The 20185-nt window shown below is 47.2% G+C and overlaps 1 protein-coding gene and 1 pseudogene across 2 annotated transcripts in view; one reads left to right on the top strand and one right to left on the bottom strand.

Moving 5' to 3' along the window:
* KHDRBS2 (KH RNA binding domain containing, signal transduction associated 2) overlaps positions 1-20185 on the bottom strand; it is a 427208-nt gene that overhangs the window by 339734 nt on the left and 67289 nt on the right. The window lies entirely within an intron of this gene.
* LOC148053442 (uncharacterized) lies at positions 8499-9397 on the top strand (annotated as a pseudogene).

The following is a 20185-nucleotide window of genomic DNA, read 5'->3' as shown; positions in this document are numbered from 1 at the left end:
ACAGACTCCCACCATGGTATCTGCCTTGTGGGCCTTCCCCCTGATTCTTAGCCGTAAACACTCAACCCTGCTGTCACTGTCGTTAAGCTCTAGACAATCAGACCATTCCCTAACATACAGGGCTACCCCACTGCCTCTCCTTCCTTGCCTATCCCTTCGGAAGAGTTTATAGCCATCCACTGCAGCACTCCAGTTGTGCGAGTCATCCCACCATGTTTCCGTGATGGCAACTCTGTCATAGCTTTCCTGCTGCATGATGGCTTCCAGCTCCTCCTGTTTGTTGCCCATGCTGTGTGCATTGGTGGAGATGCACTTCAGCTGGGCTATTGATCCTGCCACCTTTCTGGGGGGAGAAGGCCTAATTCCTATGTGATCGTACTCAGGCGCTTCCATGGTCTCTAACCCATCCATAGCCCTTGCATCTTTGTTGCCGCATGGATCTCCATCCCCTGCCTCCACTGAGATGGCAGACCAAAGGACCTTGCTAGCACACCGTCCCTCAAACACTGGTGCCTCACCCCCAGGCTTATCTCTAGCGAGCCTGGTTTTATGCCTTTCCTCCTTCAAATCTAGTTTAAAACTCTTTCAATGAGCCCTGCTAACTCCTGGGCTAGGATCCTTTTCCCCCTTTGAGACAGGTGTACCTCGTCTGTCACCAACAGGCCTGGTGTCGTGTAAAGTGATGCATGATCAAAAAACCCAAAATCCTGTTGGTGACACCTGTCGGTCTGCATATTGGGCTTTCTGTTCCCCTCAGGAGAGAGTCTCCCATGACAATGACCTGTCTTTTTTAATTTATGGAAGCGGTTCCAACACAGGGCGTAGGCCAACTTAACCTTGGTGAGACCTCTGAGCTAGATGTACCATCGTCCTCGTCATCATTCGCTTCCACTTGCAGAGCCTCACACCTATTACGCAAGGGCACCTGGAAAGGTGGGGTAGTCACACAGGAGACGCGCCTGCTGCGCCGGGCAGGAACTTGTTGCCATTGCCTCCTATCCCTGAAGTCACTGTGTTCAGCCAGGCGGAGAGAGGATAGGGAATCTTTTGTGTCATGGGTCCTGCCTGCCTGTTGGGCCTGTCTCAGGGAAGGTAGGGTGCGATTCCAGTAGTCTCTCTCTCTCTCTCGCACTCCCTGATACTCCTCAAACTACTCATCTCCTCCTGGAGCTCTGTCACTGAGTGGAGGAGTTCCTCTATCCAGGCACACCTCCCACAGCTGTGCTCACTGCTGCCATCCAATACTGGTGTAAGAGCAGGGCACACCCTGCAGCCTGAAACCTCGGTGGCAGTGTGTTCGCACTGCACCTCTGTCTGGGAAGCTCCATCAGCCATGGTGGGTGCAGAGCTTAGACAGGCCATGGCCTTCTGCTGAGTGGATACCATTGCTCCGTCCCTGGTCAAACTCTCAGCGCTTCCTGCACACCCTTCCATGTGAACTGCCACACAAACTGCGATGCCATGCCCTTGCTGATGCACCACGACCTGTTTGCTCCTCCTGCTCGCAGCATTCCCAGTCACTAGTGCTCCCCAGAGGCTCCTTTTATACGTATGGGGGTCTTGGCCACCGTTGCTCCTGGCCCTGCCCAGGTCTCATCAGCTGCTGCTGCGTGAGCAGGCCACAAGGAGCCAATCCCAGCGGAGGTCCCACAGCACTTCGCGCCAAACACAGCGGGAGCAGCAAAGGAGGAGGGATCCTGATGCCGGGCGAGCTCTAAGCCCTGAACAGGACAGCCCAGCTTATCCCAGGAGCAGCGAGCGCCGTCGGCGGGCAGGCCGCGTTTCCTGCACGGAACGGCAGGCCACAAGGAGCCGATCCCGGCGGAGGTCCCACAGCACTTCGCGCCAAACACAGCGGGAGCAGCAAAGGAGGACGGACCGAGATAACAGGCAAGCTCTAAGCCTCAAACAGCAAGTCCCAGCGGAAATGAGGCGGCATGATTCCTCAGGCCGCCAGCACTGCAGCTCTTCCAACAGAGACCGTGGCAGTGGCCATGCCAGGGCCCCAGACAGGGGCCAAAGCAAGTCCACGACGTGGCACCACGATGGCCACAGCAGGGTTCGGCACACCGAGGGCTACAACCCCTCGAGCAGCAGGAGACAGCAGCGGAGCAGGGCTCAGGACATGGCTCGGGACACTGCCCGCGATGAGGGCTGAGCTCCAAGGCCCAAACGGGACAGCCCAGCCTCCTTGGAGAGGAGTGAGCATTGTCAGCGGGCAGGCCGCGTTTCCTCCAGGGGACGGCAGGCAACAAGGAGCCGATCCCGGTGGAGGTCCCACAGCACTTCGCGCCAAACACAGCGGGAGCAGCAAAGGAGGAGGGATCATGATGCCGGGCGAGCTCTAAGCCCTGAACAGGACAGCCCAGCTTATCCCAGCAGCAGCAAGCACCGTCAGCGGGCAGGCCGCGTTTCCTCCAGGGGACGGCAGGCAACAAGGAGCCGATCCCGGCGGAGGTGCCACAGCACTTCGCGCCAAACACAGCGGGAGCAGCAAAGGAGGAGGGATGGCAACAACGGGCGAGCTCTAAGCCCTGAACGGGACAGCCCAGCTTATCCCAGGAGGAGCGAGCGCCGTCTGTGGGCAGGCCGTGTTTCCTCCACGGAACGGCAGGCCACAAGGAGCCGATCCCGGCGGAGGTCCCGCAGCACTTGGCGCCAAACACAGCAGGAGCAGCAAAGGAGGAGGGACTGAGATAACAGGCGAGCTCTAAGCCTCAAACAGCAAGTCCCAGCTTATTCTGGGAGAAGAGTGCACTGTCAGCGGGCAGTCTGGGTTTCCTCCAGGGGACGGCAGGCCACAAGGAGCCGATCCCGGCGGAGGTACCGCAGCCCTGCGGGGCGCAAGGCCTGGTAGCACACCCTGCCACAAAGGGTACTACTGTGTGCCCTGCTACTGGTGTCAGAAATGATACTACTTTACACCAAAAGCTCCTACTAACAATCGCAACAAACAGTGCCAAATCCAACTACAAAGCCTGGGGCCAAGGACCTATTCTCCGTTAGAAAACACGTCTGCAAATCTAAAGGGACTCTTGCAAGACCTTTTAGGGTTATGACGATAACAGGACAGAAACTTGGGTGCTGGTTCTCTCATACTCTTCTATGTTACACTTGTCTATAAAATGCTATACTCAACATTTTATATGGGTGTGCCTTTTCTCCTTATATTGCATTTCTACAGTACGATCAACTGAAGATTTTATCACTTCTCCTTTCTGCCCTGGTACCAATGACACGAATGGTTATTAGAAAACCTCTTGTTCGTCCACATCACCTGTTTTCTCACTGTTTCCCCCAAATATCCCCCAGAATAACTCCTTCTGTTCCTTACCACTCTTCTCACAAGGTGGCAGTGATAAGCGGTCGATTTACGCTTACTCTGCTCTATTGCAAAGAGACTGCCTATAATGCCAGTCCAAATTTAATGGCTAGTAGCAAGACTTTGAAAAGCTTATTTTCTTCTCCTGCCTCCTCAAAGACTTTAAGAGTAACCCCCAAAGCCTTCATAGCCAAATTTGCCCCTGTGGTATGCTCTGTACAGAGCCTCATGTTAATGCCCTCAGTGGGAGTACATCCTACAGATTCTCCAGACCACGTCCAAAGACTACCAAAGTCACGGAAAAACAATGGTGTACCAAGAACATTGTCACTCTCAAGTAAGACTGGTGGAAGGAGGAGCTTTCTCAAAAGACAGAGGTGATACAATAAATTAATTCCTGGACCAAGACAAACTGTATTACATTTTTGTATTTAACCAAAGTCGCTCTCTATTCTGTACACTCCTTCTGTCACCCCGTGACTAGGACCACCACAGATCAGAAGGAGCAGGATGCTGCCATGAAGGAATTCAGATCAGGACCAAGCTGCCGACTTGCTGGCTCACAGCACTGACGTGCAGCAAGTTGCATTAGTTATAAATCGCGACCTGCCGGCCAACTCCAAAAACTACAGTCACATGTAAAGCACACCACGAAAACATAACCAATGCCTTCAGATTTTAAAACTACATGTTTGTTTTTATGAATGCACTCATTACACATTTTGTGTTTACTGAAAGCCAGAGTTAGTATAGGATTTTGAGAACAATGGAAAAAAGAAGGGCCATGATCAGCTGTGTTCTTCCAGCGAGGACAAACACAAGGCAGTCAACGGTACATTTTCACCAACACTGATCTCAGGCAAAAAGAGAAAAGAATGTGTTCCTCAAGAAGAAACTTCACACGTTTTCCACCCACTTTTGCTCCAAACTAACTGAATTAAAGCAGGGAGACAGAGAGCTATTCAATTACCTCCTTCAGTACCTGTCAGTCCCCAAGCATGCTTCATTCTCGCCTTCCATCAGTAACACAGTACTCTCGCACTTGCTTCTGTATAATACACATGTATGTCATCCCTCTTAATGGGAAGAGAACATGCATATCACAGTCATGCAAAAAGAGGTCACCACTAGAGAAGGGTCAGAGACTAAAGGCATTTCTAACATCTTTTCAGAGATATTCTTCCCTATGAAAATTGATCTTCAGCTCTCTCCAGACTTGGAGCTGTAAAATTCTGGAAATACCGTTTAAGATTTTTCTTTGAGGGGAACAGCTTCTTTTTCCTTCTCTTCACTGATTTAGCACAAAATGGAATAGCTGAGTGAGTCGCTCTTACTTTTTCAAAACTATCTGCTTTACTCTTACAGTGCCAATAAAATGATGTTAATTATAGTTCACTTCAAAGTACTTGACACCTATTACAAAACTTCTGTCATGAATATAGTTTTTCCATTAAAATTAGGCATCCCACAGTAAAAACATCCTTTTGCTACACTTAAAGCCATGTCAAAACTCATCAAAAAACAATGTTCTTCTCGTCAGCCTGTCCAACCTACCAAAGAATGAAATCGACACATCCTTTCTACTGTCAACATTTGCCTCCCACTTAAAGGAATTCTGCAAGCCTACCTTGCACCTTACCTATCTGGCTTTCCTCATTCTTCTCTTTGCAGTACTGGCATCACTTTATTAAAGAAACATGAGCTGCTGTCACGAGGTCAGGCCCTTTTAAAGAATGATCTGTTCCCATTAATGGGAGTGATTTCCAGAATGGGAATATCGCCAACCTCTTGCCTGTATGTAGTATTACACACTATAATATTATAATTAAAATAGAAATAAAATAAAAGGGTCCAGGTTTGCCCCCTCTTCCCCAGAACAGGAAAGACATTGACAAAGTGGAGTGAGTTCAGCAGAGGCCACCCAAGATGGTTGGGGCTGGAGCACATGCCCTGTGAGGAGAGGCTGAGGGAACCGGACCCGTTTATCATGGATAAGAACAGCTTTGGGGGACCTAACAGCAGCTCCACAGTGCCTATGGGAAGATGGAGTCAAGCTCTTCACAGCGGTGTGTAACGGGGGGAACGAGAGACAACAGGGAAAAGGTGAAACAAGAAAGGTTTGGACTGGGTATAAGGAAAAACTTTTCCACTGTGACAACTGCCCAGCAGTGCTGTAGGTTGCCCAGAGATGTTGTGCCATCTCTTCCTTTGGAGGCTTTCAAGACCCACCTGGATAAATTGATGAATGACCCGGTCTGACACCATAGCTGGCCCTGCTTTGAGCAGGAGGTTGGACTAGAGACCTCCTGAGGTCCCTTCACACCTGAACTATCCTATGATCCTATAAATGCAATACCTTTCAGACCTACACTTGTTTGTGAAATTTGCTTGAACTTGTCCAAAACATTTAAATGTTATTGCAGATAAAGTTACAAAAGGACATAGTAACAGCCTGAAACTTTTTTAACAAAATGGCATAATATAGGTAGAAAAGAAATTAAAGATCTACAGAACTTCATATTACTAACTGATTAAAAACCAAACAGAATTAACAAGAAAACAAGTAAGGAGAAAATGAAAGTGAGCAAAGACTGAATAAAACTGAACTTAGATTCCCTATCCTCCTCTCTATATAGGCAACTGATTTTTACTGCCTGGTTACTATTCTGACTCTACCCATAGACCTCTCAGCAACTTGCAGAGGTATGCCAAATGGGTTGCCTCCTCTCCAAATTACAGTATCGTTAGAAATACAATTACCTACTGTATCTATGTACTGATCTACGGGTAGATCAATATAGATCAGAAAAGCGATAAAAAGAATATTAATAGTGTTAAATAACTAGAAAAGTTCTCAAGTGGAAATATCAGTTCTTGCTAAATTTATGAACATCATCTTGCCTTCAGAACCCTGAAATTTTTCAATTTCTGAAAAATATTAAAAAAGAGAGCAATCAGCAGCATGATATTTGTCATCGTCAGAAACTTTAAGCTTGCCATTATAATACAGACTGTGCACGGAACACCTGTGCTGTTTGCACTCACGTGACATGTACTGTTGTCTTTGAAAAACCTGGACTGTCACCTCTGCTTCTCAGCACTGGTGGCAGTCCACAGGTCATACTCCTCAACTAATTCTTCCCCAGCTGAAACTGAATCCAAATGATCTCAGTGGGAGCAGGAACAGATGAGGCTTACGATTCAGTCTATCAGTCTTTTAAAGAGGATCACATCATCACAGCTTGATGCTATTTTGTAAACGGGACCTGCCAGAATTAAGTCAGATTCTAATTGCAAGGGCTAACTTTCAGGAAGAGCAGTAAAGAACCAAAGAAACTTCTTGTTACTGAGTTTCCATTCAAATCCTTCTGAATTATTTAAAAGTTGTACAAAATAAGATAAGAAATAGTTAACTCTTGCACAAAAAGATTCTTCATTAAAGAAAACAGTAAGTAATCGTGATATATATAATAATGATCGTATCTAGAACATTTGACAGAATTTACAAAAACAACCCCAAAACACATTCAGGTTGAATATTTTGAGTTCTTTATTCCCCAAAGCTCTATAAGCAACAGATAATAACAAACACTTGAGTTTATTACCCTGCAAAGAACATCTAACATGGTGCCTGAGAGCTTCCTGAGAGTACAGGTACTACTGAAAAAGCTGCATTTGCAGCAGTGTTATTGACAGCAAAGAAAATGGCAATACTTACAATGAGTTAATTATAACTGAATTATAGCTGAAAAGGGACAGCTGTGGGTCTGAGAAACACGCAGTTTCAAGGCCCAGAAAGCAATGGAGTAACACAGTGACAGCAATCTCTAACACATACACAAGTTTCTTTGACTTACAACAAGCGTAAGGAAAAATCTATGTAAAACAACAGCCCATGTCACGATTTGTTAATAAACGTTTATGCGGCCTATTCTAGATCAAATAATTTATTTAAAGCCTGCACCAGCAGACAAATCTCAAATGCCACTGTTATAGGCTCTTTTAAAACCTCTCAGAGAACACACCTAAAAACTCACATGGGGTAAACCTTGCCTAATTTAGGATTAAAAAGGTATTGTAATAATCACTAAAACGCATGAGGAGACAAGATTCATTTTTATAAAACACTTTAATATAGCTGGAAAAAATGTGGTACGTTACGTTCAGTGGGAGCAAGCATCAATTAAGCACGAGCTTACAAAGCAATATTCTGCAGTATAAATATTTAGTTCAGGCAGATTTAATAGAATCATAGAATCGTTTAGGTTGGACAAGACCTTTAAGATCATCCTTGTGGACCTCTGCTGGACTCTCTCCAGTAGGTCCGCCTCTCTCCTGTGCTGGGGAGCCCAGCGCTGGACACAGTACTCCAGGTGTGGCCTCACCAGTGCTAAGCAGAGGGAAAGGATCACCTCCCTCGACCTGCAAAGTCAGCCAAGGAGTAAGATATGCCTTCAGATGGTTTATTTCTAAAACTGAATGTAGTGCTGGATATGAACAGTGAAACCTGGTGTCCAAAACTTATATGAAAAATACAGCAATAGGATTCTGCTCAACAGTGGGGCAGTCCTGTGAGGTGAGCTATCTGGGAAATTTTTGTTCCCTGAGCCCGGAGCTTGTGTCTTCTGCGTGTGGTCCCCAAAAGCCTTGTGATGTCACCAGAGAGTCACAATGACCCCCCTGACATCAGTCCTTTTAGGGCACGGGGCAGCCCTGAAGGGCCACAGTGCTGTCCTCGTCCGTCGGGGACACGCGCCAGCAGGTGGGGGGACGAAGGACCCCCATCGCGCAGGCTCCCTTCCGAGGGCACAGAGAGGATCTGCCAGACGGAGACACCGGCACGGCTCAGGGCGCTGGTCTTGACCTTCCACGCCCCCAGGGTCGGGCTGCTGTTTGCTGAGAGGCCAGGAACCCCTTTCCTGCCTTCCCAACTCCTGCTGGCACCTGTCCGGTAGGTCCGTCACCACCCTGCCCTGAGAGCAGGAACACGCAGAGATGTCCCTGGTGTCACTCAACCGCCCTGGGATGGTCCCTGGTGTTTGTGGCAGCACAAGCACAGCCCCCAGGCACAGAGGACAACTCTTTAGCGCTCAACTTCCACAGCTTTGCTGCTTCCTGCAGGTTGTGTCTCCAGGGCAGGTCATGAGCTTTGTACCTCTTGTGTTCGCAGTGCGAGATGGCATTTGAGGAGGGCTTGGCAGAAGACGGTACCTCTTCCCCTGCTCCCAGCACCAGCCAGGTGCCCCAGGCTGCACCACAGGATGCTTCTGAGGACCTGATGTGCCCAATCTGCCAGGACACCATTAACGACCAAGCCTCCGTGAGCTGGTGCAGGCACGCTTTCTGTTTTCCCTGCATATTGGAGTGGTCCCGCATAAAAGCTGTCTGTCCGATCTGCCGGTGCCCTTTCCACCGCATCGACCGCAAGGTGGGAGACAACTATGAGGTGTACCACATTGTGCAGCACAACAGCTCCACCAGCCAAGCTCAAGGAGGGAGACCTCAGCCCCCTCTGCGGAAATGACGCGGCATGATTCCTCAGGCCAGCCTCTTCCAACAGAGACTTCCAACAGAGACCATGGCAGTGGCCATGCCAGGGCCCCAGACAGGGGCCAAAGCAGGTCCACGACGTGGCACCACGATGGCCACAGCAGGGTTCAGCACACCGAGGGCTACAACCCCTCGAGCAGCAGGAGACAGCAGCGGAGCAGGGCTCAGGACATGGCTCGGGACACTGCCCGCGATGAGGGCCGAGCTCCAAGGCCCGAACGGGACAGCCCAGCCTCCTTGGGGAGGAGCGAGCGTCGTCAGCGGGCAGGCCGCGTTTCCTCCAGGGGACGGCAGGCAACAAGGAGCCGATCCCGGCGGAGGTCCCGCAGCACTTCGCGCCAAACACAGCCGGCGCAGCAAAGGAGGAGGGATCGTGATGCCGGGCGAGCTCTAAGCCCTGAACGGGACAGCCCGGCTTATCCCAGGAGGAGCCAGCGCCGTCAGCGGGCGGGCCGCGTTTCCTCCAGGGGACGGCAGGCCACAAGGAGCCGATCCCGGCGGAGGTCCCGCAGCACTTGGCGCTAAACACAGCGGGAGTAGCAAAGGGGGAGGGACTGAGGCAACAGGCGAGCTCTAAGCCTCAAACAGCAAGTCCCAGCTTATTCTGGGAGAAGAGCGCACCATCAGTGGGCAGGCTTGTAGACAGTTGTAGTCTACAGATCCTTGTAGTCCTCCTGAGTTGCCTGCCCCTTCTTCCAAAGGTCATAAACTCTCCTTTAATCCCTGAGTTCCAGCCAAAGCTCTCTATTCAGCCAGGCCGGTCTTCGCCCCTGCTGGCTCGTCTTTCGGCACATGGGGATGGCCTGCTCCTGCGCCTTTAAGATTTCCTTCTTGAAGAATGTCCAGCCTTCCTGGACTCCTTTGCCCTTCAGGACTGCCTCCCAAGGGACTCCGTCAACCGCGCTCCTAAACAGGCCGAAGTCTGCTCTCCAAAAGTCTAAGGTGGCAGTTCTGCTGACCCCCCTCCTTACTTCTGCAAGAATCAAAAACCATCATTTCATCATCACTACGCCCAAGATGGCCTCCAGCCGTCACATCACCCACCAGACCTTCTCTGTTCACGAACAGCAGATCCAGCGGGGCACCTCCCCTAGTTGGCTCCCTCACCAGCTGCATCAGGAAGTTATCTTCCACACACTCCAGGAACCTCCGAGACTGTTTCCTCTCTGCTGTGTTGTATTTCCAGCAGACATCTGGTAAGTTGAAATCCCCCAGGAGAACGAGGGCTAGCAATCGTGAGACTTCCCCCAGCTGCTTATAGAATATTTCGTCTGCCTCTTCATCCTGGTTGGGTGGTCTATAACAGACTCCCACCATGGTATCTGCCTTGTGGGCCTTCCCCCTGATTCTTAGCCGTAAACACTCAACCCTGCTGTCACTGTCGTTAAGCTCTAGACAATCAGACCATTCCCTAACATACAGGGCTACCCCACTGCCTCTCCTTCCTTGCCTATCCCTTCGGAAGAGTTTATAGCCATCCACTGCAGCACTCCAGTTGTGCGAGTCATCCCACCATGTTTCCGTGATGGCAACTCTGTCATAGTTTTCCTGCTGCATGATGGCTTCCAGCTCCTCCTGTTTGTTGCCCATGCTGTGTGCATTGGTGGAGATGCACTTCAGTTGGGCTATTGATCCCGCCACCTTTCTGGGGGGAGAAGGCCTAATTCCTATGTGATCGTACTCAGGCGCTTCCATGGTCTCTAACCCATCCATAGCCCTTGCATCTTTGTTGCCGCATGGATCTCCATCCCCTGCCTCCACTGAGATGGCAGACCAAAGGACCTTGCTAGCACACCGTCCCTCAAACACTGGTGCCTCACCCCCAGGCTTATCTCTAGCGAGCCTGGTTTTATGCCTTTCCTCCTTCAAATCTAGTTTAAAACTCTTTCAATGAGCCCTGCTAACTCCTGGGCTAGGATCCTTTTCCCCCTTTGAGACAGGTGTACCTCGTCTGTCACCAACAGGCCTGGTGTCGTGTAAAGTGATGCATGATCAAAAAACCCAAAATCCTGTTGGTGACACCTGTCGGTCTGCATATTGGGCTTTCTGTTCCCCTCAGGAGAGAGTCTCCCATGACAATGACCTGTCTTTTTTAATTTATGGAAGCGGTTCCAACACAGGGCGTAGGCCAACTTAACCTTGGTGAGACCTCTGAGCTAGATGTACCATCGTCCTCGTCATCATTCGCTTCCACTTGCAGAGCCTCACACCTATTACGCAAGGGCACCTGGAAAGGTGGGGTAGTCACACAGGAGACGCGCCTGCTGCGCCGGGCAGGAACTTGTTGCCATTGCCTCCTATCCCTGAAGTCACTGTGTTCAGCCAGGCGGAGAGAGGATAGGGAATCTTTTGTGTCATGGGTCCTGCCTGCCTGTTGGGCCTGTCTCAGGGAAGGTAGGGTGCGATTCCAGTAGTCTCTCTCTCTCTCTCGCACTCCCTGATACTCCTCAAACTACTCATCTCCTCCTGGAGCTCTGTCACTGAGTGGAGGAGTTCCTCTATCCAGGCACACCTCCCACAGCTGTGCTCACTGCTGCCATCCAATACTGGTGTAAGAGCAGGGCACACCCTGCAGCCTGAAACCTCGGTGGCAGTGTGTTCGCACTGCACCTCTGTCTGGGAAGCTCCATCAGCCATGGTGGGTGCAGAGCTTAGACAGGCCATGGCCTTCTGCTGAGTGGATACCATTGCTCCGTCCCTGGTCAAACTCTCAGCGCTTCCTGCACACCCTTCCATGTGAACTGCCACACAAACTGCGATGCCATGCCCTTGCTGATGCACCACGACCTGTTTGCTCCTCCTGCTCGCAGCATTCCCAGTCACTAGTGCTCCCCAGAGGCTCCTTTTATACGTATGGGGGTCTTGGCCACCGTTGCTCCTGGCCCTGCCCAGGTCTCATCAGCTGCTGCTGCGTGAGCAGGCCACAAGGAGCCAATCCCGGCGGAGGTCCCACATCACTTCGCGCCAAACACAGCGGGAGCAGCAAAGGAGGAGGGATCCTGATGCCAGGCGAGCTCTAAGCCCTGAACGGGACAGCCCAGCTTATCCCAGGAGGAGTGAGCACCGTCAGCGGGCAGGCCGCGTTTCCTCCACGGAACTGCAGGCCACAAGGAGCCGATCCCGGCGGAGGTCCCACAGCACTTTGCGCCAAACACAGCAGGAGCAGCAAAGGAGAAGGGACTGAGATAACAGGCAAGCTCTAAGCCTCAAACAGCAAGTCCCAGCGGAAATGAGGCGGCATGATTCCTCAGGCCGCCAGCACTGCAGCTCTTCCAACAGAGACCGTGGCAGTGGCCATGCCAGGGCCCCAGACAGGGGCCAAAGCAAGTCCACGACGTGGCACCACGATGGCCACAGCAGGGTTCAGCACACCGAGGGCTACAACCCCTCAAGCAGCAGGAGACAGCAGCGGAGCAGGGCTCAGGACACGCCTCGGGACACTGCCCGCGATGAGGGCTGAGCTCCAAGGCCCGAACGGGACAGCCCAGCCTCCTTGGGGAGGAGTGAGCATTGTCAGCGGGCAGGCCGCGTTTCCTCCAGGGGACGGCAGGCAACAAGGAGCCGATCCCGGTGGAGGTCCCACAGCACTTCGCGCCAAACACAGCGGGAGCAGCAAAGGAGGAGGGATCATGATGCCGGGCGAGCTCTAAGCCCTGAACAGGACAGCCCAGCTTATCCCAGCAGCAGCAAGCACCGTCAGCGGGCAGGCCGCGTTTCCTCCAGGGGACGGCAGGCAACAAGGAGCCGATCCCGGCGGAGGTGCCACAGCACTTCGCGCCAAACACAGCGGGAGCAGCAAAGGAGGAGGGATGGCAACAACGGGCGAGCTCTAAGCCCTGAACGGGACAGCCCAGCTTATCCCAGGAGGAGCGAGCGCCGTCTGTGGGCAGGCCGTGTTTCCTCCACGGAACGGCAGGCCACAAGGAGCCGATCCCGGCGGAGGTCCCGCAGCACTTGGCGCCAAACACAGCAGGAGCAGCAAAGGAGGAGGGACTGAGATAACAGGCGAGCTCTAAGCCTCAAACAGCAAGTCCCAGCTTATTCTGGGAGAAGAGTGCACTGTCAGCGGGCAGTCTGGGTTTCCTCCAGGGGACGGCAGGCCACAAGGAGCTGATCCCAGCGGAGGTACCGCAGCCCTGCGGGGCGCAAGGCCTGGTAGCACACCCTGCCACAAAGGGTACTACTGTGTGCCCTGCTACTGGTGTCAGAAATGATACTACTTTACACCAAAAGCTCCTACTAACAATCGCAACAAACAGTGCCAAATCCAACTACAAAGCCTGGGGCCAAGGACCTATTCTCCGTTAGAAAACACGTCTGCAAATCTAAAGGGACTCTTGCAAGACCTTTTAGGGTTATGACGATAACAGGACAGAAACTTGGGTGCTGGTTCTCTCATACTCTTCTATGTTACACTTGTCTATAAAATGCTATACTCAACATTTTATATGGGTGTGCCTTTTCTCCTTATATTGCATTTCTACAGTACGATCAACTGAAGATTTTATCACTTCTCCTTTCTGCCCTGGTACCAATGACACGAATGGTTATTAGAAAACCTCTTGTTCGTCCACATCACCTGTTTTCTCACTGTTTCCCCCAAATATCCCCCAGAATAACTCCTTCTGTTCCTTACCACTCTTCTCACAAGGTGGCAGTGATAAGCGGTCGATTTACGCTTACTCTGCTCTATTGCAAAGAGACTGCCTATAATGCCAGTCCAAATTTAATGGCTAGTAGCAAGACTTTGAAAAGCTTATTTTCTTCTCCTGCCTCCTCAAAGACTTTAAGAGTAACCCCCAAAGCCTTCATAGCCAAATTTGCCCCTGTGGTATGCTCTGTACAGAGCCTCATGTTAATGCCCTCAGTGGGAGTACATCCTACAGATTCTCCAGACCACGTCCAAAGACTACCAAAGTCACGGAAAAACAATGGTGTACCAAGAACATTGTCACTCTCAAGTAAGACTGGTGGAAGGAGGAGCTTTCTCAAAAGACAGAGGTGATACAATAAATTAATTCCTGGACCAAGACAAACTGTATTACATTTTTGTATTTAACCAAAGTCGCTCTCTATTCTGTACACTCCTTCTGTCACCCCGTGACTAGGACCACCACAGATCAGAAGGAGCAGGATGCTGCCATGAAGGAATTCAGATCAGGACCAAGCTGCCGACTTGCTGGCTCACAGCACTGACGTGCAGCAAGTTGCATTAGTTATAAATCGCGACCTGCCGGCCAACTCCAAAAACTACAGTCACATGTAAAGCACACCACGAAAACATAACCAATGCCTTCAGATTTTAAAACTACATGTTTGTTTTTATGAATGCACTCATTACACATTTTGTGTTTACTGAAAGCCAGAGTTAGTATAGGATTTTGAGAACAATGGAAAAAAGAAGGGCCATGATCAGCTGTGTTCTTCCAGCGAGGACAAACACAAGGCAGTCAACGGTACATTTTCACCAACACTGATCTCAGGCAAAAAGAGAAAAGAATGTGTTCCTCAAGAAGAAACTTCACACGTTTTCCACCCACTTTTGCTCCAAACTAACTGAATTAAAGCAGGGAGACAGAGAGCTATTCAATTACCTCCTTCAGTACCTGTCAGTCCCCAAGCATGCTTCATTCTCGCCTTCCATCAGTAACACAGTACTCTCGCACTTGCTTCTGTATAATACACATGTATGTCATCCCTCTTAATGGGAAGAGAACATGCATATCACAGTCATGCAAAAAGAGGTCACCACTAGAGAAGGGTCAGAGACTAAAGGCATTTCTAACATCTTTTCAGAGATATTCTTCCCTATGAAAATTGATCTTCAGCTCTCTCCAGACTTGGAGCTGTAAAATTCTGGAAATACCGTTTAAGATTTTTCTTTGAGGGGAACAGCTTCTTTTTCCTTCTCTTCACTGATTTAGCACAAAATGGAATAGCTGAGTGAGTCGCTCTTACTTTTTCAAAACTATCTGCTTTACTCTTACAGTGCCAATAAAATGATGTTAATTATAGTTCACTTCAAAGTACTTGACACCTATTACAAAACTTCTGTCATGAATATAGTTTTTCCATTAAAATTAGGCATCCCACAGTAAAAACATCCTTTTGCTACACTTAAAGCCATGTCAAAACTCATCAAAAAACAATGTTCTTCTCGTCAGCCTGTCCAACCTACCAAAGAATGAAATCGACACATCCTTTCTACTGTCAACATTTGCCTCCCACTTAAAGGAATTCTGCAAGCCTACCTTGCACCTTACCTATCTGGCTTTCCTCATTCTTCTCTTTGCAGTACTGGCATCACTTTATTAAAGAAACATGAGCTGCTGTCACGAGGTCAGGCCCTTTTAAAGAATGATCTGTTCCCATTAATGGGAGTGATTTCCAGAATGGGAATATCGCCAACCTCTTGCCTGTATGTAGTATTACACACTATAATATTATAATTAAAATAGAAATAAAATAAAAGGGTCCAGGTTTGCCCCCCTCTTCCCCAGAACAGGAAAGACATTGACAAAGTGGAGTGAGTTCAGCAGAGGCCACCCAAGATGGTTGGGGCTGGAGCACATGCCCTGTGAGGAGAGGCTGAGGGAACCGGACCCGTTTATCATGGATAAGAACAGCTTTGGGGGACCTAACAGCAGCTCCACAGTGCCTATGGGAAGATGGAGTCAAGCTCTTCACAGCGGTGTGTAACGGGGGGAACGAGAGACAACAGGGAAAAGGTGAAACAAGAAAGGTTTGGACTGGGTATAAGGAAAAACTTTTCCACTGTGACAACTGCCCAGCAGTGCTGTAGGTTGCCCAGAGATGTTGTGCCATCTCTTCCTTTGGAGGCTTTCAAGACCCACCTGGATAAATTGATGAATGACCCGGTCTGACACCATAGCTGGCCCTGCTTTGAGCAGGAGGTTGGACTAGAGACCTCCTGAGGTCCCTTCACACCTGAACTATCCTATGATCCTATAAATGCAATACCTTTCAGACCTACACTTGTTTGTGAAATTTGCTTGAACTTGTCCAAAACATTTAAATGTTATTGCAGATAAAGTTACAAAAGGACATAGTAACAGCCTGAAACTTTTTTAACAAAATGGCATAATATAGGTAGAAAAGAAATTAAAGATCTACAGAACTTCATATTACTAACTGATTAAAAACCAAACAGAATTAACAAGAAAACAAGTAAGGAGAAAATGAAAGTGAGCAAAGACTGAATAAAACTGAACTTAGATTCCCTATCCTCCTCTCTATATAGGCAACTGATTTTTACTGCCTGGTTACTATTCTGACTCTACCCATAGACCTCTCAGCAACTTGCAGAGGTATGCCAAATGGGTTGCCTCCTCTCCAAATTACAGTATCGTTAGAAATACAATTACCTACTGTATCTATGTACTGATCTACGGGTAGATCAATATAGATCAGAAAAGCGATAAAAAGAATATTAATAGTGTTAAATAACTAGAAAAGTTCTCAAGTGGAAATATCAGTTCTTGCTAAATTTATGAACATCATCTGCTCAGACACACAGCTTTCTAGGGAGAATTTTAAGCCTGATTGCCAAGCAGTTCCTCAATACACTGTTCCATGTAATTCTAGTTTGATTGCCAAGTAATTCCTCAATATACTAGTCCATGTAATTCTAGATGTATACCAACTGGAATCATGAAAAAAAATAGTATTTATGATGAAATTTATTGTAGAAAGTTGGTGGAGTCTTTCTCTCCTTGTTAAAAATAACAAACAGCAATCATTCAAGGCCCGTATCGGCACCTTCAGTATAAAGAAAAGATCTGGGATGCATTTTGAGTGCAATGGCCTACTAAATACAGTTGTTGATAAAATTAAAGAGTCACAGCAATGTTAGCTACAAGATATATTTTTTTATTGCTTTTGGGAGAACATTCTTATTAGAAGGACTCAGCAATTACAACATTGATTAAATACATTTTTTATCAAATTTTTAAAAAGAAAGCAAGCTGCCGGGTAAGATTTTAAAGACTAAGGTTCTTTCAGAAGTGTCTTTGAAGTCCAACATATCTTCCTTTGGGGAGTTAGCCTGCATAGGCTGTGATGGAAGCTTGGTGCTCGCAGCTGTTGTATTGATAGAACTACGGTGTGCAGTTCACTAAGTAGCTGAACTCATTACAGTTCTCCCTTCTTACCTCTTACCTTCAGAGCAGCTTAGATAGTATTATGAATATGCCACCAGTTAGATGAAAGGCAAACTTGAAAGTTGCCGGTGTATTTTTTTATTTAATTCTGGTTTTCTTTCATCTGAGAATGAGACTACTCTTAAAAAGAGGAAGTAGAGCATGAAGGTTTACTCAGACCAGAACAAAAAGAAAGCAAACCCCACCAAAAATATCAAAAGTGTATTTATTTCTGAACATATCTCTAGGTGTCCTTGAATTTAACATCCTAGAAAATTGTGTTGCTATGATGTGTAAGAAAAAGAATGTAGTTCTTTGTCAACAAAGATTTTTGTAGCTTCTACTGTGTTAAAGTCCATTCAACAAGGCACTTTAAGAGATGCTGAAGTGCTCTCCTGGATTAATCCGAAGAGAAAACATCAATGCTGTGCTACATATTGTATGGTGCAGAACACATAAAGTAGGGGTGAAAGATGAATCGATCGATGAAGTCACCAGTTAAGTCCCCCAGTGAGATACTCATTACCTACCCCTGACTATCTGAAAGTATTCCTGAGAGGGTGGCTCTGCCTAACTGGAGCAAGTAGCAAAAAGGAAGCTTTTCTGTCTCTGCACGGTTTCTGGAAAGGAGGAAATACTTTCTTTTTCTCTCTGCAGTCCTAGAACTTATTAGTGATAAAAACGTCTGCTATTCTGTCCTCAGAGCAAGAGAGAGATAAACAGCAGGCTTTTTTTTTTCTTTTCCCTGCTCTCACTTAGCCTTTTTAGGGTTCTTCTGTACTGTGAGGTAGAACAGCTATAGATTAAGACTGACATCTGGAAGTACATAGTATTGAAAATTATGAAAAGATGCCACTTACTGAAGTTAAGAACTGGTATAAAATTTTGCTTGGAGTTCAGGCTTCTCACTGACCTCTATTGGTTTTCCAGTTAGCAATGCCAGTAATGAGCTAATAACCTCTGCTCACACAGTTATCCGTGTCCAAAAGAAGTCTACAAACCTTCAGAACAATAGTTTCCATTTAGGATGTGATCTTGGGCTCAGAAAGTCGACTTTATCTAAAAAAGTGACAGGAAAACTGAAGTTCACTGGAGAAGAGATGATGAAACCCCAAGTAAATACGAGGAATTGCTGACAGGGGAAAGAGATTGAGAGTATCACAGAATATAACCTTTGCTTCCTAATGTGCTTCTGTCAGCAAACAGAAAACATTGTCTCTGACTGCTATGCAGACAGGACAATACTCTGTGCGTGTACACATACTCATATATAAAACAAATAGTTATATATAAAATAAATATACTTTTTATTCATAACTGGTAAAAAAGCATGAAAGAAGGAAACCAAAGATTCAATGCTGGTATATTTGATTATATACACCACATCTACCTCTCTGCAATGACATCTCTTAAACATTCATTGCTTCATCACAAAAGAGTTCATTTACAGAAAAGTTGCATCCAGGTGCTCATTAATACTATATGCCAACATAACACATTAAGTTTGTTTCTGGCAAATGTCAAGTTTAATCATGTTCAGAGATTCACTAAATGTTACCAGGATTTCATAATTCACCTGAAAGATCACACTATTTCCTATCACGATAGAAGATTACTGATCTGCTTCTGTTGCGGTAGATTTTAATTTACCTTATTTCAGACTGAGAGCAACAATTACAAATAATACCTTTTGGATAAACTGATATTTTAATTGAAGGACTAAACTAGTGATATCTAACAGCAGAAAGGTATGTAAGCCTTCACCCACAAACGCACTGGAGAGCCTATCTTTGGTCTGAGCCTCCACTTTGAAGTCTGTACAAATAGATCCTTGCTCCAGAGGATCAGTAGTGTCTACTAAAAGATGATCTACCTTCCCGTACTGCCTCTTCAGGAGAACCTGTCAGCAAAATCTAAAAATACATGGTTTATGCAGCAACATAAATTCACACACTTATAAATGTGCAGTGAAAACTGAAGAAGCTGAAGTGGTTAAAATGAGTAAAATTTAATGTATTTTAATAATCTGTAGAGATTTTATGGTATAAAGCCTCCTGTGGATTTTTCTTCAGAATTTTCAATGAATTTGACCAAACACACTCTTGCCCACACCACACTCGTTAGGTCTTCCTCATTCATACTACTCTTCAAGCCATATCTAAGTATTAACAAATAAAATACTGATCTGCAGACATGACAGGGGGCATGCTAACAAGGTGCCAATGCTTGGGCCAGTGTACCATTCCTGTTCAGTTTAATGAAACGGCCATAATGTAAGGATATGGAAACTAGCCCAGTAATCACCCCAGAAGTAGGAACAAATGCTAGTTGTAACAGATAGGTTTAGCAATTACATATTAGTTTTAGTTAAGCGACCCCGAGTGTTCTTGGCTACCATTTATCTATGCAGGAAAGAGCACTTGGCAAGTGAAGCAAGATTAAGGCCATTCTTATGATTGAATATAAACCAAGTATCTACAAACTAGTCAACAAAAAGCAGGACATCTGAGTCCTGCCTGGAAATAGCAGTTGCCTCTATGGCAACTTTAGAAAAGAAAATTTCAAGCAAGAGAACTTGTGAGATAGAAAACACATTAGCATCAGGTAATGTGATTTCATTACACCAGGTTATTTGACACAAGGAATTAAAATTCATCCTAGAGTGGTATTACAGCCTGATATTGCGGCAAACAAGATGCATGTTTTTCATAGGCTTGTCACCTTGCCTTAGGAGTACTTGTTTTCATTCTAGAGGCCACAGCAATAAATTAAAATGTACAGATGTCAAGGAGACTTTTTTCATTTCCTGCAAATATCCTTCAATTCCTCCAACTACGTTTCTAGGAATCAATTTTAAAAGGTGAAGAAGACCTGTTTGAACCTGTCTGCAACCCATTTCATCACTGCTGAACATGAAAGCCTGTTATCTTGTCAAAGGGAAGAAAGGGGCCCAGGATAATGTTTTCAAATAATGTGAGTACAGTGTATGCTCCTGGCATATATCCAAAAATCAATGATGGGGAGCCTCCCTTTTTTTCCACTACATTCTTTGCTTTTTATTCAATAAAAAAAGCCACCACAAAACCTTTGACAGTTAAGATCCATGTCAGCAGCTGTACTAACCAGACAGTATGGATTCACATGCCAAGACTAC

The sequence above is a fragment of the Nipponia nippon genome, unplaced genomic scaffold (genome assembly GCF_047370975.1).
Source record: "Nipponia nippon isolate SJK-2023a ecotype South Korea unplaced genomic scaffold, ASM4737097v1 scaffold_4, whole genome shotgun sequence".
Lineage (NCBI taxonomy): Eukaryota > Metazoa > Chordata > Aves > Pelecaniformes > Threskiornithidae > Nipponia > Nipponia nippon.
This window is presented reverse-complemented; position numbering and strand designations above follow the sequence as displayed.